Source organism: Oncorhynchus nerka, linkage group LG23, assembly GCF_034236695.1.
Source record: "Oncorhynchus nerka isolate Pitt River linkage group LG23, Oner_Uvic_2.0, whole genome shotgun sequence".
In the NCBI taxonomy this organism is placed as follows: Eukaryota; Metazoa; Chordata; class Actinopteri; order Salmoniformes; family Salmonidae; genus Oncorhynchus; species Oncorhynchus nerka.
The window spans coordinates 38692092-38718457 of record NC_088418.1 but is presented as its reverse complement, the minus strand read 5'-3'; the positions used below and the strand labels follow the sequence as shown (position 1 = coordinate 38718457).

Below are 26366 nucleotides of genomic sequence, written 5' to 3'. Positions count from 1 at the left end.
ACCCAAATCAATTAGCTCATCACAGGTTAAGCAGTCCTCCAGGAATGTGTTGAGGTATGGCGTCTGAGTTTTGTGGTCATATTCCCCACAAAGTGGAGTGATTGTTCGCAATGGTGTGATGTGTAATTTGACTTAGAGTTTGAGTGGAATTGGCTATTGCGATGTTGTTGACCTTGTGCGTCGCAACATTTGTATCTGAGTCTGTAGTCAAAGCCAGCGGGCCTGTTCCTTGATCAAGCAGGGTCTCGTTTGAGAGCGGGATTAAGTTGATTGTTTACGCAAATGGTGTTAATTTTGGCGGACCTGTTGTCCGGCAAAGCCACGCCTAGTCATGGTGATCTTTTTCCTATTTGTGAAATTTTTGGCGCTTCTGTAGTTCTCTTAGCAGAGCTTTTAGAGAACATCGGTCTACGATTTGATCATCATTGAACCCTTTGTTACCCTTGTGCTCTGATATTTTGTGTGGGTTGGGGGCAGGAACGTAGTAATCAGGTTGATTGTAGCGGTAGTCGTTTCGCTGGCGATGTACTTTATAGTTATTTTGACCACTGTGGTTATTGGTATCATGTTTTCGTGGTACATGCCTTTGTTGTGCGTTATTCCTGATAACGCACCCTCTAACTGGAGTGAGTGCTCCTGTTCAAATCTTCAAAACCAAGATGTCAGGGCTCTTAGCGCCCCTCACTGTTGATGCCTCAAAAGCTGTGCTCGCAAGCTCTTTGAGTTCTGACATTGGCAAACCAACGTGGGCTGAAGGGCCACAGTAGTTAATGAAGTTGGGATACATTCCATTCCTGTTTCAGTGAGTAGCCAAAGTAAGCTGAACAAAGCCTATGATAGTATGCTTGTGGGTGTTCCTGCCGAGCTTGTTTGACAGTGAGCTGTCGTGTTTGCGTGTCACAGAAGCACTGAATTCTATTTTCAAAGCCATGGCAAATTTCGAGTAGTCTTTTTGCACCTGTTGCTGTTGTAGACGGATTAACCTTGTCACATGTCTATTCGACATTCGCTTCAAGAGGTAAAGACTGTCAGTACCTGTAGCATTCGGATAGCCATCCAAGGCATCCTCTATGTCTGCTAAGATCGTCGCAGTGTCGTTTGGCTTCCCTCAAGTGGAAGTTTTTTTACGTTTTTGTCAAGGTGTTCCATGACGTCATCTTGTGGGGACATTTGGGCCGAACGGCCAAGAGGAGAAGCCAAGCTTTGGCTTTGTTGGTGAGGAGTCGCCATATTACTCTGTGCCGAATGACCAAGAGGAGAAGACTGAGGGACACCTGAGAGAGAGGCAAATTCTGAAACCTTCTGTCTCTTCACTCCTTTGTGTACCGAGCTCCGGTTGCGAGCTTGGTTGGGTAGTCACACTGTAGCGCGTAACTGTTCTGAAATTCCTCCTAAGGGTGGTATTCTGAGTCCACTTGGGTTCCTAGTGTACTTATTTTAGATACCTGAGAGTCGCACTTGCTCCGTTCGGCCTCATACTTATCTGTCATCGTTTGCAGGTAAAGGTCTTGAGTGCGGAGCAAGAGATTCAGTGATGAAATTTCCTCCGCTTGTGTAGAGATAATTTTTCTCATCTTCCTCACCTGGGTTCTCGCATCAATTATTTGGTCAGAGACTTCGATGAGTTCCGCTGATTTGTCATCCAACTTAGTCATTGTGTTCATTAACTGATCGTCTCTGGTCTGCAGCATTTGGACTAGAACTTGTTTCTTTGAGTGTTGTTCAACAAAACTGCATACATGTTATCAAGTTGCGCACCCCTGTTTGTAGATAACTCATCAGATGTATCTAGTTTGGCGTGGACTTCATTTTACTTATTTTTGGCAAAATCGAGTTGTTCCTGTAGAAGACTATTTTGTTCAAGAGTTTGTTCTCGTTCATTATCATACGTTTTTGCATTTAAAAAAATAGAATTGTTCCGTTTTCAAACGCAGTTCCTAGCAGTATTTTTTATTTTTCGGCTTTTGTCATTAGTTTCCTGGTTCTCCCCACTGTCTCTTCATATCAACCGTTTCTTGCTTGTGCTTCTGCTGTGCATTAAGATACTGTCAATAATCTCTGCTGGCGGCCATATATCAGGGCTAAACTGGAGAGAACCTTGACAATGCATGGTTTATTTTGGGGGGCATTTTTTGCTAATGGCATAGTTGGGTTTATATCACTGCTGAGGTCAGCGATCAATCTTTCTATAGGTGAGGTTTCACTAATTAGTGGGAGAATGGGGACCACCCCCCTGATAGCTTGCTCATTATTATTTAAAAAATAAAAATGCTTTTTTCAAAGTTTGGATTTTGAGTCGTTGGAAGCTGCAAACTTAGGTTCTATGCTCGCTTTGACAGGGACAACAAAAATCCAGCCATCAAAGCTGAGCTCCCCCTAGACGACCTCTCCCTCAGACTATCCATCGCAGATGTGATGCCTGCATTGATCGTGTGCTCCGGTCATGTGCTCGAGCATGTGCTGGGCAGCTGGCCGAGGTCTTCACTGACATTTTCAACCTGTCACTGGCCCAGCCGGTTGTCCCCACTTGCTTCAAGACCGCAACCATTGTGCCAGTGCCGAAGCAGTCGACCGCATCAAGTCTGAATGACTTCCAACCTATTGCACTCACCCCCACAATCATGAAGTGCGAAATTGTGAAAGACTGGTTTTGGCCTACCTCATGTCCTGCTTCCCTGCAACACTGGATCCCCACCAGTTTGCCTACCGACTGAACAGGTCTACAGAGGACGCCATCTCCATAGCTTTACACTCTGCCCTGACCCACCTGGACGAAATCAACACCTTTATGAGAAGGCTGTTCATATACTCAGCATTCAATACGGTCATTCCCTCTAGGCTGGTCACCAAACTCCATGACCTAGGGATCAGCCTCTCTCTCTGTAACTACACTTTGGACATCCTAACCAACAGACCCCTGTCTGTCAAGTTAAACAACCTCACCTCCTCAACCCTGAACACCGGTGTGCCACAGGGCTGCATGCTGAACCCCCTCCTATACTCCCTCTTCACCTATGACTGCGTTCCTGTACACGGTTCCAACACCATCGTCAAGATCACAAACAACACCACGGTGGTAGGCCTGATCAGTGACAATGACGAGTCAGCCTACAGGGAGGAGGTCAAGCACCTGGCTGCATGGTGCACTGTCAACAACCTGGCCTTCAATGCAAATAAAACCAAGGAGCTCATTGTGGATTACAGGAAGCCTAAAAGCTGCAGCCACGCCCCAGTTCATAAAAAAAAATATGTAGTACTTTGAATTGAAACTCCCTTGTTCAGTTACATGTAGTGTCTTTATATAGTGTTTTCCATATGTTCCCCCAGCTCTCCTCTGATATCTGCACCTGTAATTCAACCTGCCATGAGTTCCTAAGATTATCTAAAGATAATATTTGCATGTTAAGGATATTGTGATAAACATTTGAAACGGTTCCTATGTTTTCCCCTTGACAAAGTGATTCAATCATCTCGTCAATAGGCGTAATCGGCTCAGTCATTTTTTGTAAACAATCCTTTTTTTAACAATGAATTGCCTTACTTGAAGGTACCTATAACGTTTTTTGGGGATATAATGAATTACTCCTGGATTTCTTTAAATTATTTAAAAATTGAGCCTTTGAATAGTTGAGAGACTCTACAAAGCCCTCTCTTTTCCCATTCCCTAAATCTTTGGGACATAGTAGCAGGGAGAAAGGCTGGGTTGTGAAATATAGGCGAGTGTCTAGAAATGTCATTACTCAGTTTATATTGGCGTTGAACCTCCTTCCATGTCTTCAATGTAAGAGTAATAATTGGGTTTTGTTTAATCCTGTCAATAGAAATAGGACCTGCTATAAAGGCATATCACAATATTGACTCATTTTCAAGCCATGACAAATCCTTCGGGTGTTGAATCCATGATGCTATGTGATTAAGTTGCGCTGCCCAGTAATATGATTTAAGGTTAGGGAGGCCAAGCCCACCCAGTTCTTTGAACACTTGTAGTTTTTTACAACTAATACAAGCCTTTTTATTTTGCCATAAAAATGTGCCTATTGCTGCATTTAGGCGAGTAAAGGTTTTAGCGGGGATTTTAACAGGAAGCATTGAAAACAGAGCAGTCTTGGTAAGACATTTTATTTTCAACCCGACCTGCTAGATCTTCAGTGATTTTACTAATCACAGTTGGGTAGTTCAAAACATTTTAGTTTCCCATAATATTAAGTCAGACTAACACCCAAATAACGTAAACTTGTATCAGTCAACTTCAATGTGTAGTTGTCTTTGATACTTGAGGGTGCATCACCAATTGTCATCATAGCAATAGTTTTACCAACATTCCTTTTATAGCCTGATGTAGCACCATATTCACCTATTCATTTGAATATATTTCGAATCGTTGTCTCAGCCTCTGTCATATACAGGATGACATCGTTTGCATATAGAGATATGTTGTGTTCATTTAGCCCCACCTGCAGACCATGAATGTTTATGGCACTTTGAATAGCTTCCGCAAGAGGTTCTATACTAAGGGCAAATAACAGTGCCGAGAGACAATCTCCTTGACGATTTCCTCGTTGTAGTGAAAAGGAATGCGACATATTCCCATTAGTTCTAACAGATGATTTGGGACTTGAATATATCAGTGTAACAGTTTAGCTTCCATCCCTCTCCTCGCCCCTACCTCAGCTCGAACCAGGGACCCTCTGCACACATAGACAACAGCCACCCTCAAAGCATCGTTACCCATCGCTCCACAAAATACCAGGGGAACAACTACTTCAAGCTCTCAGAGCGAGTGACGTGAATTGAAATGCTATTAAATCAAATGTATTTATATAGCCCTTCTTACATCAGCTGATATCTCAAAGTGCTGTACAGAAACCCAACCTAAAACCCCAAACAGCAAGCAATGCAGGTGTAGAAGCACGGTGGCTAGGAAAAATTCCCTAGAAAGGCAAAAACCTAGGAAGACACCTAGAGAGGAACCAGGCTATGAGGGGTGGCCAGTCCTCTTCTGGCTGTGCCGTGTGGAGATTATAACAGAACATGGCCAAGATGTTCAAATGTTCATTATTGACCAGCATGGTCAAATAATAATAATTACAGTAGTTGTCGAGGGTGCCACAAGTCAGCACCTCAGGAGTAAATGCCAGTTGGCTTTTCATAGCCGATCATTAAGAGTATCTCTACCGCTCCTGCTGTCTCTAGAGAGTTGAAAACAGCAGGTCTGGGAGAGATAGCACGTCCAGTGAACAGGTCAGGGTTCCATAGCTGTAGACAGAACAGTTGAAACTGGAGCAGCAGCATGGCCAGGTGGACTGGGGACAGCAAGGAGTCATCATGCCAGTTAGTCCTGAGGCATGGTCCTAGGGCTTAGGTCCTCGGAGAGAGAGAAAAAAAGAGAGAATTAGAGAGAGCATACTTAAATTCAAACAGGACACCGGATAAGACAGGAGAAGTACTCCAGATATAACAGACTGACCCTAGCCCCCCGACACAAACTACTGCAGCATAAATACTGGAGGCTGAGACAGGAGGGGTCAGGAGACACAGTGGCCCCATCCGATGATACCCCCGGACAGGGCCAAACAGGCAGGATATAACCCCAAAGCACAGCGCCCACACCACTAGAGGGATATCTTCAACCACCAACTTACCATCCTGAGACAAGGCTGAGTATAGCCCACAAAGATCTCCGCCACGGCACAACCCAAGGGGGGGCGTCAACCCAGACAGGAAGATCACATCAGTGACTCAACCCACTCAAGTGACGCACCCCTCCTAGGGACGGCATGGAAGACCACCAGTAAGCCAGTAATAGGGTTAGAGGCAGAGAATCCCAGTGGAGAGAGGGGAACCGGCTAGGCAAAGACAGCAAGGGCGGTTCGTTGCTCCAGAGCCTTTCCGTTCACCTTCACACTCCTGGGCCAGACTACACTCAATCATAGTACCTACTGAAGGGATGAATCTTCAGTAAAGACTTAAAGGTTGAGACCGAGTCTGTCTCTCACGGGTAGGCAGACCATTCCATAAAAATGGAGCTCTATAGGAGAAAGCCCTGCCTCCAGCTGTTTGCTTAGAAATTCTAGGGACAATTAGGAGGCCTGCGTCTTGTGACCGTAGCGTACGTGTAGGTATGTACGGCAGGACCAAATCGGAAATATAGGTAGGAGCAAGCCCATGTAATGCTTTGTAGGTTAGCAGTAAAACCTTGAAATCAGCCCTTGCCTTAACAGGAAAGGAGGCAAGGAAGGGAGGCCCGCACTGGAGTAATATGATCAAATTTTGGGGTTCTAGTCAGGATTCTAGCAGCCGTATTTAGCACTAACTGAAGTTTATTTTGTGCTTTATCCGGATAGCCAGAAAGTAGAGCTTTGCAGTAGTCGAACCTAGAAGTAACAAGCATGGATTAATTTTTCTGCATCATCCTTGAAACAGTCTTGAAATGTTCGTCAAAAGAGAGATCAGGGTCCAGAGTAACGCCGAGGTCTTTCAGAGTTTTATTTGAGACGACTGTACAACCATCAAGATTTGTCAGATTCAACAGAAGATCTCTTTGTTTCTTGCGACCTAGAATAAGCATCTATGTTTTGTCCGAGTTTAAAAGTAGAACATTTGCAGCCATCCACTTCCTTATGTCTGAAACACAGGCTTCTAGCGAGGGCAATTTTAGGGCTTCGCCATTCATTGAAATGTACAGCTGTGTGTCATCCGCATAACAGTGAAAGTTAACATTATGTTTTTGAATGACATCCCCAAGATGTAAAATATAGAGTGAAAACAATAGTGGTCCTAAACGGAACCTTGAGGAACACCGAAATTTACAGTTGATTTGTCAGAGGACAAACCACAGAGACAAACTGATATCTTTCCGACAGATAAGATCTAAACCAGGCCAGAACTTGTCCGTGTAGACCAATTTGAGTTTCCAATCTCTCCAAAAGAATGTGGTGATCGAAGGTATCAAAAGCAGAACTAAGTTCTAGGAGCACGAAGACAGATGCAGAGCCTCGGTCTTACGCCATTAAAAGGTCATTTACCACCTTCACACCTGCAGTCTCAGTGCTGTGATGGGGTCTAAAACCAGGCTGAAGCATTTCGTATACATTGTTTGTCTTCAGGAAGGCAGTGAGTTGCTGTGCAACAGATTTTTCAATTTATTTTAAAAGGAATGGAAGATTCGATATAGGCCGATCATTTTTTATATTTTCTGAGTTAAGGTTTGGCTTTTTCAAGAGAGGCTTTATTACTGCCACTTCTAGTGAGTTTGGTACACATCCGGTGGATAGAAAGCCGTTTATTATGTTCAACATAGGAGGGCCAAGCACAGGAAGCATCTCTTTCATTAGTTTAGTTGGAATAGGGTCCAGTATGCAGCTTGAAGGTTTAGAGGCCATGATTATTTTCATCATTGTGTCAAGAGATATAGTACTAAAACACTTGAGTGTCTCTCTTGATCCTAGGTCCTGGCAGAGTTGTGCAGACTCAGGACAACTGAGCTTTGGAGGAATACGCAGATTTAATAAGTTGAGTCTTTCATTTGCTTTCTAATGATCATGATCTTTTCCACAAAGAAGTTCATGAATTTATTACTGCTGAAGTGAAAGCCATCCTCTCTTGGGGAATGCTGCTTTTTAGTTAGCTTTGCGACAGTATCAAAAATAATTTTTCCTCAATTAAGTTGGGGGCTCTTCGATACTGCACGGTACTGTCTTTCCAAGCTAGTCGTTATACTTCCCGTTTGGTGTCTCGCCATTTCCATTCCAATTTTCTGGAAGCCTGCTTCAGAGCTCGGGTATTTTCTGTATACCAGGGAGCTAGTTTCTTATGACAAATGTTTTTAGTTTTTAGGGGTGGTACTACATCTAGGGTATTGCGCAAGGTTAAATTGAGTTCCTCCCCAACTAGAGAAACAAAAGTTCACAGCATGGCTGGGTGCTAACATACAAACACAGAGCAAGGAACTGAGGAACACTAAGGGTTTAAATACATTCAAGGGAAATGAGGCACAGGTGCAACTAATAACTAGAACAAGGGAAAACAAAAGGGTCAAAAAAGCGCCATGGGGGCATCTAGTGACCAAAACCTGAACAATCCTGGCCAAATCCTGACAATATCCATGGGATAAGATGCAGTTTATAGTTGTTTTTCTTGTTTGTGCTGTCCTGGGACTGAGCGCCTGATGTCTACTTGGAATTTGGATCTGTTTACCCCGCAATTTGGTTGCTACAGTTGATTTGAACATTTTCAACAGTTTTTTTCTCAATGGTGGGATTTACAGGATAATGTATCTTGGTTTTGTCAATATCCACTGGGCTAGGCAAATTAGTAGGCTTAGACCCATTGCCTTTTTCCCCATTTACATTTCTCCTCTCCTGAATAGAGACTCAAGCAGCCCTTATTGTGGACAGTAAATATTCAGCCATAAATGTGTATTCACAAAGTTTGTTTTCAACTTAGAGAGCTCGTAGGTTTTAGTTTACAGCAAGGTTTAGCTAGTAAGAGCAAGATGGAAAGCGAGCAACAATGTATCTCTACAAGTGTTTTCATGTTTGATTGTTGGGATTGTGGTTTATGTCCGACAATCGGCATGGGTGGGGTTTCTGGGGTTTTTCTATGTTAAATGTCATTTCCTTCTTAAAGAGACACAGGTCACTTCAGTGTTCAAACTAAAGTTGAAACATTACCTGACTATTTACATATGAGGAATTCCCAGTCGGTTGTATATTAGAAACCCAGCCCATGCATAATTCACTAATATATGTCACATTCAAAGTAAAAGGTCTTAACAGCACAGTTTAGAGGAAAATAGTCTATACATACTGTAAGAATCACCACCTTCCGGAGACACCTGAAACCCCACCTCTTTAAGGAATACCTAGGATAGGATAAAGTAATCCTTCTCACCCCCCTTAAAAGACCTAGATGCACTATTGTAAAGTGGCTGTTCCACTGGATGTCATAAGGTGAAAGCACCAATTTGTAAGTCGCTCTGGATAAGAGCGTCTGCTAAATGACTTAAATGTAAAATGTCAATTAAAGGCTGACATTGTGTTTTTGCAAGAAACAGATCTTACAGCCAGCGAACACAAGAAATTAATGAGGGAATGGGTAGGACAAGTATTCGCATCCTCTTTTAACTTCAAAGCAAGAGGAACTGCAATTTTGATAAGTAAACACATTCCCTTCTGTGTCAGCAACATCATGTCTGATCCCTAAGGCAGGTTTGTTTTGGTGCAAAGGCATATGTATTCGGAGTCTTGGACCCTATTGAATATTTATGCTCCTAACTTCAACTTCAGTTTATTCAGAATTTCTTCCTTCCTTCAGGTTGCTAAAGCACCATCAGTGTTAGATACTGAGTATCTCCCCAGATTGCTTCGTGACCATTCTCCTCTGGTATTATCAATCTCCATTCCTACTAAGGTAAATGGAGCATATACAGTACTGTGCAAAAGTTTTGGGCAGGTATGCAAAAACAAAACGCAAAGTGAGTGAACAGAAGAAAAATCTACATCAAATCAATATTTGGTGTGACCACCATTTGCCTTCAAAACAGCATCAATTCTTCTACAGTGGCGTGTGAAAGTATTCACCCCTTTGGCATTTTTCCTATTTTGTTGCCTTACAACCTGGAATTAAAATGTTTTTTTTGGGGGGGGGGGGGGGGGGTTGTATCATTTGATTTACACAACATGCCTACCACTTTGAAGATGTAACATTTATTTTCTTGTGAAACAGACAAGAAATGAGACAAAAAAAGTACAACTTTAACAGTAATTAATGACTTTCGCTGTATGTTTGAGGTCATTGTCATGCTGCAGAATACATTTGGGGCCAATCAGATGCCTCCTTGATAGTATTGCATGATGGATAAGTATCTGCCTGTACTTCTCAGCATTGAGGAGACCATTAATTCTGACCAAATCCTGAACTCCATGTGCAGAAATACAGTCCCAAACTTGCAAGGAACCTTCACCATGTTTCACTGTTGCCTGCAGACACTCATTCATGTACCGCTCTCTAGCCCTTCGGCTAAAGCCAAATATTTCACATTTTGACTCATCAGTCCCGAGCACCTGCTGCCATTTTTCTGCGCCCCAGTTCCTGTGTTTTTGTGCATAGTTGAGTTGCTTGGCCTTGTTTCCATGTCAGAGGTATGGCTTTTTGGCCACTTCTGACCAGACTTCTCCGGACAGTAGATGGGTGTACCAGGGTCCCACTGTTTTCTGCCAATTCTGAGCTGATGGCACTGCTGGACATCTTCTGATTGCGAAGGGAAGTAAGCATGATGTGTCTTTCATCTGCTTCAGTAAGTTTCCTTGGCCGACCACTGCGTCTACGGTCCTCAACGTTGCCCGTTTCTTTGTGCTTCTTCAAAAGAAACCCCTGTTTGCCTTGAAATGTCTGCCTGGGAGAGACCTTGCTGATGCAGTATAACTACCTTGTGTCTTGTTGCTGTGCTCAGTCTTGCCATGGTGTATGACTTTTGACAGTAAACTGTCTTCAGCAACCTCACCTTCTAAACTGAGTTTGGCTGTACCTCATCCAGTTTTATTCCTTCTACACAGCTGTTTCTGTTCCAGTTAATGATTGTGTTTCAACCTACATATTGAATTGATGATCATTAGCACCTGTTTGGTATAATTGTTTAATCATACACCTGACTATATGCCTATAAAATCCCTGACTTTGTGCAAGTGTACCTACAATAATTGATGCTGTTTTGAAGGCAAAGGGTGGTCACACCAAATATAGATGTGATTTAGATTTTTCTTCTGTTCATAGGCTAACTTGCATTTAGTTAATTGATAAATATAATATATTAACATGTCTATTTTTGAAAGCACTCTTACTCTGCAGCATTACTTTACACCTGCCTAAAACCTTTTCACAGTACTGTAGATGGAGACTAAATTCTACACTCCTGAAGCAACCTGAATTTTGTTTATTCATCAAAGAGCAGATCAATAGTTTTACTTTGACAAACAAACCCTCCGCTCCTGACAGTTTCATTCTTTGGGACGCATTGATAGCCTATCTGAGGGGACACAGTGCGAAACTGAATCCCCTTGAATCTGAAATCTCTGAGCCAAAGAACCTGAAATATAGTACTCTGAACACGTATCAAGCTGAGGAGGCCGTCACTAAATCAAAACAGCATTACTACGAGCTTGGAGGGAAAGCACACAAAGTATTGGAATGGCAACTGAAAGCAGAGGAAAGTAGTAGGACAATTAAGGCTATAGAAACTCTTACTAATGAGATATCTTTCGACCCTACTGAAATGAATGATACTTTTAAGAAACATTACAAGGACCTCTATACTTCCCAATCAAGCAATGATCTATCAGAGATCAACTCTTTTCTCTCCCAACTTCCCATGACGGTCAGAGGAAGACAGAGAGTGCCTGAGGAAACAGTCTTCAGTCCCTGAATTGTTGGAGGCCTTCTAATAAATCCCCTGGATTTAAATCCCCCTCCAGAGTTCTACAAAGAATTTAAGGAGCTGTTGGTACCCTACCTTACGGAGGTGCTTAAAACTATTTTCCAGAGTCAGTAATTCACAAGAAAGGGAAAAACCATTAACCTGTTGCTTCTACTCGGGACGCTTGCGTCCCAACTAGAGCTCTGGAAATGCAAATGCGCTACGCTAAATGCTAATAGTATTAGTTAAAACTCAAAAGTTCATTAAAATACACATGCAGGGTATCGAATTAAAGCTACACTCGTTGTGAATCCAGGCAACAAGTCAGATTTTTAAAATGCTTTTCGGCGAAAGCATGAGAAGCTATTATCTGATAGCATGCAACACCCCAAAAGACCCACAGGGGACGTAAACAAAATAATTAGCATTTCGGCGTTACACAAACCGCACAATAAAATAGAAAACATTCATTACCTTTCACCATCTTCTTTGTTGGCACTCCTAGATGTCCCATAAACATTATTTGGGTCTTTATTTCGATTAAATCGGTCCATATAAAGCCTAGATATCGTTATATGTAGACTGTGTGATAAACGAAAAAAACATAGTTTCAAAACGTAACGTCATTTTTTTAAATTCAAAAAGTCGACGATAAACTTTCACAAAACACTTCGAAATACGTTTGTAATGCAACTTTAGGTATTAGTAAACGTTAATAAGCGATAAAATTCATCAGGAGGCGATGTAAAGATCATTAGCTGTCCGTCTGGAAAAATGTCCGGCTAGAAACTCAACGAAAATATCCGGCCCTAGACCGGATTAGATACGGTGTCCTGTATGTGTTTGACCAAGAAAAAACTCGAAGGGAAATGACAAGACTCTAGACACCCTGTGGAAGCTGTAGGTACTGCAACCTCAGGCAATTAATTGTGGTTCACCTTTATCAATGGGTTCAAGTAGCGCATGGATATATTTTCCCCATTTTCAGTGATCAGTTTTTCCTGTGCTTTTCGATGTAAATGCCGTTCTGGTAAAGCCACAGCAGTGATTTAACCAGTTTTTTAAACGTCTGAGTGTTTTCTATCCACACAGACTAAGCAAATGCATATACTATATTCCTGGCATGAGTAGCAGGGCGCTGAAATGTTGCGCGATTTTTAACAGAATGTTCAAAAAAGTAGAGGGTCGACTGAAGAGGTTAAAGTGCGCTTCCTATAGACCAATCTCTGTCCTTAATACAGATTGTAAACTGGTCACCAAGAATGCTCTATAAGAGACTAGAGTCATGTCTCCCCCTGTTGGTCAACAACAACATGGTAGCAGCACAAACCCCACCTCTTTGCCCTCGCTATCGAACTGGCTGAGGCTATTGGAACGTGCCCTGACATACATGGCTTTGAGGTGGGCCCCCATACCCATAAGTTATCACTCTTTGCGGACGACCTCATCTTATTTCTAACGAACCCGGAACATTCCCTCTCTCATTTACAGAACCCATTACAGTGTTATAGTTCTTTCTCTGGATACAAGGTCAATTTTGATAAAAGCGAAATCTTACCGTTGTCTGTCTTTGACCATCATAACATCAGGCATAAGTTGCCTCATTAGATGGTCACCTATGGGCTTCACATATTTGGGCATAATGGTGGATGGTAACCTGAACAACCTCTATAAACTCAATCTGGCCAGCTTGTTGCAAAAGGTGGAGGGCAACCTGTGTAAATGAATGGACTTGCCTCTCACTCTACTGGGTAATATTAATGTAATTTAAATGAATGTCCTGCCCAGATTTCTACATTTGTTTCAATCTCTCCCCATCCCTGTGCCCGTAACAATATTTTCCTCTGTCGACAAGCTGACCAGATCTGGCACGGCAAAACCCCTAGAGTTAGCCTGGACAAACTGACCCTTGATTATGGTCAACTGGGCTTAAACCTCCCCAATTTCAGAATGTACTACTGGGCTGCACAGTCTCGATTTCTGGCTCAGAGGTTTGACAATGGTCCTTCTCCTTCATGGTTGAACATTGAACAGTTTGAGGTAAATGAGGACACTGGGTCAGACTTGTTTTACAAATAGGACAGGAAATCTATAAAAAACTATCAGACAACCTTTTAATTATACATTCTGTCCTGGCATGGTGCAAACCGCATGAGCTGTTCAGACGAGAGGAATTTCTTTCCCCTAAAACCCCTCTATGGAACAATAGATTGATTCCTATGTTTTTCCAGAATAGTAACTTTAGACCATGGTCTGATAAGGGTATCACTCTTCTGTAACATTGTTATGAGGAGGGAGTTCTTATGTCTTTTGATCAGCTGAAACAGAAATACCACTTGTCTAACAGGGACTTCTTTAGCTACCTACAACTACGAAACTTTATTAGGGTGACTCTCAAGGGACAATGGAACCTACCGAAGATGTCACCTATTGAACAACTCTGCCACGCAGACCAACCACTGTTCGTGACCATTTCCCGTGTTTACGATGCTCTTATGTCAGGACTACCACTGCCTGAGCTAGATAAACCCCGACTTAGATGGGGAAAAGATCTGGGTAGTAATCTTGATGAGGGTCTATGGAGAGGATCTATGGAGTGACCTATGCAGGGATGGTGTTACTTCCACATTGAACTCCAGATACAGATGATGGAACATTCCTGCATTCCACTTGGCAGTGTTCAAAACTACACCGTTTCTGGCAGGGGGATGCGATGCCATATCCTCAATTCACGGGGTTGTATTCCCTTTAGGCCCTGAGGTCTGTCTACTGGGTGACTTTACTTATTCCAATCTTAGGCAAAGCCATACTATAAAGCTAACAGAAATATTGCTAGCGATTGCCAAGAAATGTATTGACTTGAAATGGAAATCGGATTCCCCCTGCCAGTTGCAATGTGGCTATCAGAAGTTAATAATTGTATCCCACTGTAGAAAATGACTTACTGCTTGAGGAACGAAGACATTTTACAGAATTTGGCAACCTTTTATTGATTATATGGAGGAACTCCCCTCACATCGATAATAATCCTTAAGTTTCACACTTAATGTATAATATGTAGCCTATGTCTCATTCTTTTTTTATTATTTGTAATGCTCCGGGTGTCGTGGGCGTGGAGTCAAACGCAGGAGACAGAGAGTGCAATGCTGTGCGTCTTTAATAGCACCAACGCACCACAGGGTGCTCACAATAGTAACAGCCCCAAACACAGGGAATGAAAATGTACAACGGAAAAATCACGACCAGGCACTAACACGTACCTCTACAACAGAGCCGAAGGTTACACTGAAATAATCCCGCACAACAACCAGGAGGGCCGGCTGTCTAATAAAGACAAACTAATCATACATAAACAGGTGCTACCAATAAACATACAAGGAGGGGGAGGAAAGACAATCAGTGGTAGCTAATAGGCCGGTGACGACGACCGCCGAGCGCCACCCGCCCGGGAAGGGAAGCCACCCTCAGTCGGACTCATGACAGTACCCCCCCCTGACGCGCGGCTCCCGCAGCGCGCCGACACCGGCCTCAAGGTCGCCCCGGAGGACGAGGTGCAGGGCGATCCGGATGGAGGCGATGGAAATCCCTCAACATGGATGGATCCAAGATGTCCCCCACCGGTACCCAGCACCTCTCCTCCGGGCCGTACCCCTCCCAGTCCACGAGGTACTGCAGGACCCTCACCCGGCGTCTTGAGTCCAGAATGGCCCGGATCGTTTACGCCGGGGACCCCTCGATGTCCAGAGGGGGGGGGAGGGACCTCCGGCACCTCACTGTCCTGCAGGGGACCAGCTACCACCGGCCTGAGGAGAGACACATGAAACGAGGGGTTAATACGATAATAGGGAGTTGTAATCGATAACACACCTTGTTTATTCTCCTCAGGACTTTAAAGGGCCCTACACACTGCGGACCCAGCTTCCGGCAGGGCAAGCGGAGAGGTAGGTTTCGGGTCGAGAGCCAGACCCTGTCCCCCGGTACAAACACGGGGGCCTCACTGCGGTGGCAGTCAGCACTCCTCTTCTGCCGTCCACTCGCTTGTTGTAGAGATTCCTGGACGGCCCTCCAGGTCTCCTTGGAGCGCTGTACCCATTCCTCCACCGCAGGAGCCTCGGTCTGGCTCGGATGCCATGGTGCCAGGACCAGCTGGTACCCCAACACACACTGAAAAGGGGACACGTTAGTAGAGGAGTGGCGTAGTGAGTTCTGAGCCATTTCAGCCCAGGGAATGTATCGTGCCCACTCCCCTGGCCGATCCTGGCAATACGACCGCAGAAACCTACCCAGCTCCTGGTTCACTCTCTCCACCTGCCCATTGCTCTCGGGGTGATAACCGGAGGTCAGGCTGACAGAGACCCCCAAGCGTTCCATGAACGCTCTCCATACCCGAGACGTGAATTGGGGGCCCCGATCAGAAACTATGTCCTCCGGCACCCCGTAGTGCCGAAAGACATGGGTGAATAACGCCTCCGCAGTCTGTAGGGCTGTAGGGATACCGGGCAACGGGAGGAGACTGCAGGACTTAGAGAACCGATCCACAATCACTAGAACCGTGGTGTTCCCCTGAGACGGCGGAAGATCGGTCATGAAATCTATGGACAGATGTGACCATGGCCGCTGTGGAACGGGGAGGGGGTTGTAACTTCCCTCTAGGAAGGTGCCTAGGAGCCTTACTCTGAGCGCACACTGAACAGGAGGAGACATAACCCTTAACGTCCTTAGCCAAAGTAGGCCACCAATACCTCCCCTGAAGGCTCCCCACTGTCCTCGTCACCCCAGGGTGACCCGAGGAGGGTAGGACGTGAGCCCACCGAATCAGTTTGTCCCGAACACCAAGCGGCACGTACCTTCGCCCCGCTGGACACTGAGGAGGCGCGGGTTCAGCCCGTAACGCCCGCTCGATGTCCGAGTCCACCTCCCATACCACTGGTGCTACCAGCTTTGAGGCGGGAAGAATGGGAGGAGGTTCGGTGGACCCATCCTCTGTGTCGTAAAGGCGGGACAGTGCGTCAGCCTTTACGTTCTGGGAGCCCGGTCTATAAGACAAAGTAAACCGGAACCGGGTGAAGAATATGGCCCACCTTGCCTGACGTGGGTTAAGTCTCCTAGCTGCCCGAATATACTCCAGGTTCTGGTGGTCGGTCCAGATGAGAAAGGGGTGCTTAGCCCCCTCAAGCCAGTGTCTCCACACCTTCAGAGCTCTAACCACCGCTAGCAACTCCCGGTCCCCCACATCATAGTTACGCTCCGCTGGGCTGAGCTTCCTTGAGAAGAAAGCGCAGGGGCGGAGTTTTGGTGGCGTACCCGAGCGCTGTGATAGCACGGCACCCACCCCAGCCTCGGACGCGTCCACCTCCACTATGAATGCTAGAGAGGGGTCCGGATGCGCCAACACGGGCGCATCAGTGAACAACGCTTTCAACTTGTTGAATGCTCCGTCCGCCTCTGCTGACCACTGCAACCGCACCGGGCCCCCCTTCAGCAGTGAGGTAATGGGAGCCGCTATCTGGCCAAAACCCCGGATAAACCTCCGGTAGTAGTTGGCAAAACCCAAAAACCGCTGCACCTCTTTTACCGTGGTCGGAGTCGGCCAATTACGCACGGCCCTAATGCGGTCGCCCTCCATCACTAGCCCTGAGGTGGAAATGCAATATCCCAGAAAAGAGACGGCTCGTTTAGAGAACACGCATTTCTCAGCCTTGACGTATAGGTCATGCTCCAGCAGTCTACCAAGCACCTTGCGCACCAGAGACACATGCGCAGAGATCTATCGTACAATCCCTTCCCGGTCGATAAGGTGGTAATTTAGTCGCTTTCACTTTACTGAAAGCGATTGCCAAATCGGCATACTCGGGGGGAATGCACACCGTGGAACCCTGGTCTGGACTCTCCACCGACGTGGCACCGATGGAAACTCCCAAACACCTTCCAGAACACTCCTCTGACCACCCCTGGAGAACCCCCTGTCTCCACGAAATTTTAGCATTGTGCCGGGCCAGCCAGGGAGTCCCCAGCACCACTGGAAACGCAGGCGAATCAATAATAAAAAAACTGATACGCTCCCTATGATTCCCCTGCGTCACCATGTCCAGTGGGACCGTGGTCTCCCTGACCATCCCTGACCCTAATGGCCGGCTATTTAGGGAGTGCACGGGGAAAGGAGAATCTATCGGCACCAGCGGAACCCCTAACTTAAGGGCGAGTCTGCGATCCATAAAGTTCCCAGCTGCGCTTGAATCGACTAGCGCCCTATGCTGGGAAGAGGGAAAAAAGTGAAGAAAAAAGGTTAAGACAAACATGTGGCCAACAGGGGGTTCTGGGTGAGTTTGATGCTGACTCACCTGGGGTGACCGAGAAGCGTTCCGCCTGCCATCTCTACTCCCAGACGGACCCCCCCAGCACCGATCAGACGTGTGTCCTCTCCGACCACAGTTGGTGCAGGGAAGGCCTCCTCCTCCGGTACCCCTCGGCACAGCCCCTCCCAACTCCATCGGAATGGGAGCGGAGGGGCTGGGTGGTGGAAATCACAGGACCCTCTCTGAACGCCCGCGGGCAGCCAGCAGATTGTCCAGTCGAATGGACATGTCAATCAGCTGATCCAGTGACAGAGTGGTGTCCCGACACGCTAACTCCCGGCGGACGTCCTCTCGGAGACTACACCTGTAGTGGTCCATAAGGGCCCTGTCGTTCCACCCAGATCCGGCTGCCAAGGTCCGGAACTCCAGCGCGTAATCCTGGGCGTTCCTCCTCTCCTTCCTGAGATGAAATAGTCGTTCTCCCACCGCTCGGCCATCTAGAGGGTGATCAAACACGGCACGGAAGCGGCAGGAAAACTCTGGGTAGTGCTCCCGCGCTGAGTCTGGGCCATTCCAGACTGCGTTCGCCCACTCCAGAGCACGACCCGTGAGGCAGGAGATGAGGACACTCACCCTCTCCGCTCCTAAGGGAGTGACTGACGGTGGCCAGGTATAGCTCCAGCTGAAGCAGAAACCCCTGGCAACCCGCCGCCGCTCCATCATGAGCCCTCGGTAGCGTCAGACGGAGGGTGCTGGAGTCGGGAGATGGGGAGTCCGGAGCCGGGGGTGCCGAAGGTGGAGAGAGGAGACCACTCCTCTCCCATCGGTCCATTCTCTCCATCACCTGATCCATCGTGGATCCGATCCGATGGAGGACGGGGGTGTGGTGGAGAACCCGTTCCTCCATCAATGGGAGAGGGTTGGCTGCTGCTCCTGCTGACTCCATTCAATTTGAGAGGTGCGGGATTCTATAATGCTCCGGGTGTCGTGGGCGTGGAGTCAAACGCAGGAGACAGAGTGCAATGCTGTGCGTCTTTAATAGCACCAACGCACCACAGGGTGCTCACAATAGTAACGGCCCCAAACACAGGGAATGAAAATGTACAACGGAAAAATCACGACCAGGCACTAACACGTACCTCTACAACAGAGCCGAAGGTTACACTGAAATAATCCCGCACAACAACAGGCGGGCCCGGCTGTCTAATAAAGACAAACTAATCATACATAAACAGGTGCTACCAATAAACATACAAGGAGAGCGCCACCCGCCCGAGAAGGGAAGCCACCCTCGGTCGGACTCGTGACATTATTATAATTTCAAATTTTTTCAAATATATTTTTTGTTGTATTGCATAGTTCAAATGTGTATGCAAACTTTCAACTTCAACTGTATTTAAATAGTGAAGTAGGGTGGCGAGTTTTTAGTGCATGTAGGGTTAGATTGTAGGGTATTTGTTCATTTATTTGTAGTTATAGTTATTTTAAAGCAAAGTATAAGGGAGGTATACTCCAGTCCAGCAGGTGGCGGTAATGCAACCTTTATTGGATACCAACCTCATCGAAGAAGGGACACGTAGGTGAACGAATATATTTGATAGCTATTCATCTGATTGATAAAGTTGATTAAAATACAATTAACAAGCCTGCTATCTTGAAACTGCTGGGGAAAAGCTAGCTTAACGTTATCTTACCCCCACCAACAGAGTTCACCTTAGCTAGCTAGCTAGCCCCCACCAACATAGTTCACCTTAGCTAGCTAGCTAAGTGGACTCTAGCTAGAGTTCTAGAAAAGAAAAACGAGTTATATAATTGATAGTTATATTGGTAGGTAGGTACTGAAGATTTGAGCAGTTTTTTTCAAACTACTTTGTTCCCTTGCCCGGCATGAAAAATGCCTGTCCTTGTTTTACTGCAAATAGGCTGTGTTGTTTTCATGTAATTTGGCTGATTAGGGGGCTTGTGCACATTTACATTAGTGTGTCATTAAGTTAACTGACTAACATAATTATTTTTCATGTTTTGTTTGCATTTGGCATTGCTGACAGGCCAGTATGCTGCTGGGCAGGGCCCATATTCACAAAGAATTTCATAGTAGTGATTTTAGAATAAGTTTTGCCTTCACACTGAGTACAATTACATTGACACATTGGAGGGTTATCCTAGATCACTATCCCTACTCTGTGACGCTTTGTGAATATGGGCCCTGGAAGAAATCTGTTGCCTTATACCTTGCACAGCAGTCCTTTCACCACAGGACCCTAGAGCAGGGGTGGGCAACCCTGTTTCTGTAGTGCTGCAGGACCCTAGAGCAGGGGTAGGCAACTCTGTTCCTGGAGTGCTGCAGGACCCTAGAGCAGGGGTAGACAACCCTGTTCCTGGAGTGCTGAAGGACCCTAGAGAAGGGCTAGGCAACCCTGTTCCTGGAGTGCCGCAGCTACAACAGTCATTTACAACATTAACAATGTCTACACTGTATTTCTGATCAATTTGATGTTATTTTAATGAACAAAAAATTTGCTTTTCTTTCAAAAACAAGGACATTTCTAAGTGACCTCGAACTTTTGAACGGTAGTATATATTAGTTGACACACCTGTGTGATGTCTGATATACATTAATAAAAATGTATTCACCCTGGACATGAGACTTGCATTTACTTTAGACCATCTGAATTATAAGCTCCAAGCTGTCTTTGTTTCAGTTACCACGGATGTTAGTAAAAGTTGGTGACAAACATGTTATGAAAATGTTATTATTTTGTAATCTAACAACATTTTCACGAGTTTATACAACACTTTATTGCATTTGGTCATCCCCAAAATGCAGCCTTTAAAAGCCTTGATAGTTGCATCCTTCCACAGGAAAAGCATTTAGCTGACAACAGGGTGGCAGGAGTTTTGATCTGCTCTTCTAGAGTTCCATAGCCCTGCAGACTCACCTTGGGATAGGAGGATGGACACGTGTTAGTTTTGATAAAAGTCTGGGAGACTTTTACAGGGAGGAGAGAGCATGAAATTTGGAATGAGTATGATAAATCTAATCCAACCAGTGGCTGTGGATAATATACTGTCATCACACAGGCAGACTGCCACAGTGGTTTACATGGTGCATATGAGTGTAGCTTACTATTCTGTGCTCTGGAGAGATTGCAGGTCGTTGGTTAGAAGGCTCTTGCATGCTAGAAGGCTAGTGCGTGCTAGAAAGAGAGTGAGCCCTGACCTCCCACTGGCCCAGGGCCTCCTGCCTAGTATCATGCAATGTAAAGGAAAATAATAATATCATGACTTACTCAGAGAGTGCTCCATGTTCCTGCTGGTAGCAAGCCTCAACCTGGATGCAGAGAAATGTCCTGCCTTGCAGTATGGTTTCATCTATCTCCACCTGGCTCCAAGAAATCAGATGACAAACCTGCAGAGACTAACAAGAAAATGGTACCTGTATTTATGATTCAAGTATCAGTATCCATATTTCACATGTATGTCTTTAAATGACAATAGATCTGAGTATGCATGCCATTTTCTGATAACGGCTATGAGAAATTACACATACATGAGATGTTATAGCTAGTCAAACTATTTTTTTTTTATGGCACCATGCCACATCTCACTAACATTTCCTAAATTAAACAGTAAATGCAACTATTGTGGCTAATCTGTATTGTGGCTAGCTTCACCTAGCTAGGTGAATTTATTCCATCATGACAACATGCTCCTCCTTACTTGACTGTAGTTAGCTAGCTGCTAGCTTATTAAGTATCCACTCTATTATTTAATAAAGCTGGCGTGATTTTTTTCAACATTTTGTTAAAAATCGCGCAAAATTTCAACGTCCTGCTACTCATGCCAGGAATATAGTATATGCATATGATTAGTAGGTGTGGATAGAAAACACTCTGAAGTTTCTAAAATTGGTTAAATCATGTCTGTGACTATAACAGAACGTGTTTAACAGGTAAAACCCCAAGGAAAACTGTTCACCAAAAAAAATAAAAAATATCAATCCGCCAGTTGGCTGTATTGTCTATGGCAAGGGAAAATAGATAGCTCCCAGTTTACAAGTCCTACAGCTTCCACACGATGTCGCCAGTCTTGGCAATTGGCTTGAAGTTGATCCTTGGTGAAATGAAGAAGAGGCACTTCATGTCATCCGGTACACGAGAGGAAGTTTTGAAAGGGAGAATATCGACCATCATTTCAAGACGCGGAGCTATTGAATACACATCGCCCAGTGATCAATTTGATCGATTATTAACGTTTACTAATACCTAAAGTTGGATTACAAAAGTAGTTTGAAGTGTTTTGTCAAAGTTTATAGGCAACTTTTTTAATAAAAAAAAATGACGTTGCATTTTGTAAAGCAGTTTTTTCCTGGATCAGACGGGCTTCATAAATGGACATTTTGGGTATACATGGATGGATTTAATTAAAAAAAATACCCAATTGTGATATTTATGGGACATATAGGAGTGGCGGATCTAGCTGCTCTGGCTGCTCCATGCAGACTGGCAGCTCTGACTGCTCCATGCAGACTGGCAGCTCTGGCTGCTCTATGCAGACTGGCAGCTCCATGCAGACTGGCAGCTCTATGCAGACTGGCAGCTCTATGCAGACTGGCAGCTCTGGCTGCTCCATGTAAACTGACAGCTCTGGCTGCTCCATGCAGGCTGACAGCTCTGGCTGCTCCATGCAGGCTGACAGCTCTGGCTGCTCCATGCAGGCTGACAGCTCTGGCTGCTCCATGCAGGCTGACAGCTCTGGCTGTGCTGAACAGGCAGGAGGCTCCGGCAGCGCAGGAGAGGAGACAGGCTCTGGCTGCGCTGAACAGGCGGGAGGCTCCGGCAGCGCTGTAGAGGAGGAAGGCTCTGGCTGCGCTAAACAGGCGGGAGGCTCCGGCAGCGCAGGAGAGGAGAAAGGCTCTGGCTGCGCTAAACAGGCGGGAGACTCCAGCAGCGCTGTAGAGAAGGAAGGCTCTGGCTGCGCTGAACAGGCGGGAGACTCCAACAGCGCAGGAGAGGAGGAAAGCGCTGGCTGCGCTGAACAGGCGAGGCGCACTGAAGGCCTGGTGCGTGGTGCTGGAACTGGTGGTACTGAACCGAGGACACGCACAGGAAGCCTGGTGCGGGGAGCTGCTACCGGAGGACTGGTGTGTGGAGGTGGCACTGGATAGACCGGACTGTGCAGGCGCACTGGAGCTCTTGAGCACCGAGCCTGCCCAACCTTACTTGGCTCGATGCCCACTCTAGCCCGGCTAATACGAAGAGCTGGTATGTACCGCACCGGGCTATGCACCCGCACTGGAGACACCGTGCGCTCCATATCATAACACGGTGCCTGCCCGGTCTCTCTAGCCCCCTGGTAAGCACAGGGAGTTTGCGCAGGTCTCCTACCTGGCATAGCCATACTCCCTGTGAGCCCCCCCCAATAAATTTTTGGGGCTGACTCTCAGGCTTCCATCCGAGTCGCCGTGCTGCCTCTTCATACCAGCGCCTCTCCACTTTTCCGCCTCCAGTTCTTCTTTGGGGCGTCGATATTCACCAGGCTGTGCCCAGGGTCCTTTTCCGTCCAATATCTCCTCCCAAGTCCAGAAGTCCTTTGATCGCTGCTCCTCACGATTAACAGGGGGAGTTGGCTCAGGTCTGAACCCTGACTCTGCCACACTCTCCCTGAGCCCCCAATAAATTATTGGGGCTGCTTTTCGGGCTTCCTTGCCAACCGTGTTCCCTCGTATCGTCGGCTCCTCTCTCCGGCTGCCTCTGCTCTTCTAAGTGCCTCCACCTGTTCCCATGGGAGGCGATCTCTTCCAGCCAGTATCTCCTCCCAAGTGTAACAACCCTTGCCATCCAACACGTCTTCCCATGTCCATTCCTCCTTTCGTTTCTCCTGCTGTCGCTGCCTGTTACCACGCTGCTTGGTCCGTGTGTGGTGGGTGATTCTGTAACGGCGTTCGTCTGTCGAAAGAGAGTCGGACCAAAATGCAGCGTGGTGGTTACTCATGTTCTTTAATGAAAATATGTACGATACATGAAATAACTTAAATTACAAAACAACAAACGAAACGCGAAAACCTATACAGCCTGCCTGGTGCTAACTAACACAAAGACAGGAACAATCACCCACAAAATACACAGTGAAACCCAGGCTACCTAAATATCGTTCCCAATCAGAGACAATGAGAATCACCTGACTCTGATTGAGAACCGCCTCAGGCAGCCAAGCCTACTCTAGACACCCCTACTCAGCCGCAATCCCAATACCTACTAAACCCCAATACAAAAACACACCACAACATAAACCCATGTCACACCCTGGCCTGAACAAATAATTAAAGAAAACACAAAATACTAAGACCAAGGCGTGACAATCAGATAATAGCTTCTCATGCTTTCGCCGAAAAGCATTTTGCATTTCCTGTTGGCTAAGTGAGACGCAGACATCTCACTTAGCCTTAAGAGGTTTTAATAAGTGATCTAGTTAACGTGAGTTAGGTAACATGCATTGCTTCTGACATGCCACGATCCTGCTTGCTTTACATCTGACAAATATTGAGCTACCTAGAAAATAATGTTTTTTGATAATTGTTGTTAAGTTCATTAGCTAGCAAGCTAAATGTAAAACTAAGTCTGGCTATGAAACACAGCTAGCTAGCCAACTCATCTTTATCAGTTGTAGCCAAGCTAACTAGCTTGATGCTCAGTAATGTTAGTTTACCATGCTTTTCTGGACATTCCTCTCGTCGGCTCCTTGCCTACTCTCATCCCTTTGTCTTATAGGTTCAAAACTATATGTTTGTAGTCCGGTGCCTTATAGCAACCCACTTGTAACACAGCCACCTAATGCAATCAATGGCTCAGTGTTCCAAAACTGTTCACCTGTTTCTATGTCAAAGAAGGAAATTGTATTTGTGTGTGTTTTATGGTGCACGTGGGTCACAGCAGCATAGTGTAGCGACCAGCACAGACAGTTAGTTGTGTGTTATGTGTTAGGCTATTAGTTGGTTGTGTTGTACTTACCAGCACCCAGTGGCGGGGTCCGCCATGCCAATCAACCTGCTATCTGCCAATCACAGGAATGCCTGGAATGTTCTGATGCTGGCCATTCTGGTCGTGGGTGGAGGGGGTTAGGCAGGGGGATGGAGCATTGGAAGTTAAGACCAGGTTTAGCCATTGTTCTCTCACTTATGTCTGACTTTCACAAGGTCACAGTTGTTTTATAGGATATCCTTCATTTATTTGGCGGGGGCTACGGCCAAACAGTGGCCGGTGTGAAGTTGGGTTAATAAACCGTCAATTCGTAAACTCAATCCTTTGTCTGGACATTGTTCCTTTATGATCTAGTCAGGTCATTACATTGGTGTCAGAAGTAAAAACGTTGATAAAAGTTACATGCTGACCAGACCGGACACATTGCGTTTGCGAGAGTCGCAAAATAAATGTTGAAATCCATGTTATTCAATTATGGCACTCACACTGCTCGCGCGTGCCAAAAAGCATCTGCGTTGCCATGGGCTAAAATAGAATCAGTTATATTATATATATCAGTTATATTTCTGATGCAGATCGCGCTGCAAGTCCTGCCTCTCCCATCTCCTCATTGGTTTGTAGAAGCAGGTACCCACGTGCCATCTCCTCATTGGTTATACCCACGTCGGTGATTGAAAGACGAAATGTTTTGCAGGTCGTCATGGTAATACTATGAAAGTTTAGATGCCGATCACCATATAAGTTCAAAGATGAAAAGGCCTGGAAGGAGGAGAGATAACTAGAAACGATTCGGTTGGCCATTTTATGTGTGGATTAATTGTGCATTTCAGGTAAAATAACAACTCAATGTTTATATCCCAGGACAAATTAGCTAGCAATAGCAAGCTAGCTAAATAGGACAAATTAGCTAGCAAGTGCATGCTAACTAGCTAAATTGCCATACATGTTTAATGCTTTTCGACCTGTCCCCAAATTAATGTCATTGGTTCAGAGTTTGTTTTGATATTTTAACCCGCGTGTCATGATCGCGTTTGGTGTAGGGGGACAAAAAACATTTATGCATGATAGCGCACGATGGCTCACGCGTGCAGCCGGTTTGGGTTCCGTGTTAGCCAGCTAGCTAGCTGACTTCCATGGTTAGCTAACGTACGTGAGAACGGGGGTTGGAAATGCTTCGAGGGAATCCCAAAGTGAAGGTGGAGGTAGGGGACGATTATGGCCAAGGAGGTGCGTGTGCATGGACGTCGTAGGATGTGGCTGAGGAGATCGCCAGGGCGTCGAAGCACAGAGGCCGCTTGAGGGAGGACAAAAGAATGATGGCGGCTGAAGCGGGCATGAGTGCTTCTTCGACTGTGCTTCGTGCGGATTCTGGTGGGCGGACCGAAGGGCTAACGTCGACACGGTGGGACAAGGAATCTGGGGCTCAGGATGTAAACAAACATGGTGGCGCCCAGGTCCCGATTGCATCCGTATCTGTTAAAACTTCTCAGGCTCGTGTATGTTTTGTTCGATAAAGTTCATATTTATATTAAAAAATCTCAGTAATGTTGTGCCTCGAAAACATCCGGCGAATTTTCAGAGAGCCACATCAATTTACAGAAATACTCATAATAAACTTTGATAAAAGATACAACTATTATGCACAGAATTATAGATATACGGCGCTCAGACACAAAA

The 26366-nt window shown here is 45.7% G+C and overlaps 1 protein-coding gene across 1 annotated transcript in view; it reads left to right on the top strand.

Annotated features, from left to right (window-relative positions):
- st6gal1 (ST6 beta-galactosamide alpha-2,6-sialyltranferase 1) overlaps positions 1 to 26366 on the top strand; it is a 170594-nt gene that overhangs the window by 116663 nt on the left and 27565 nt on the right. The window lies entirely within an intron of this gene.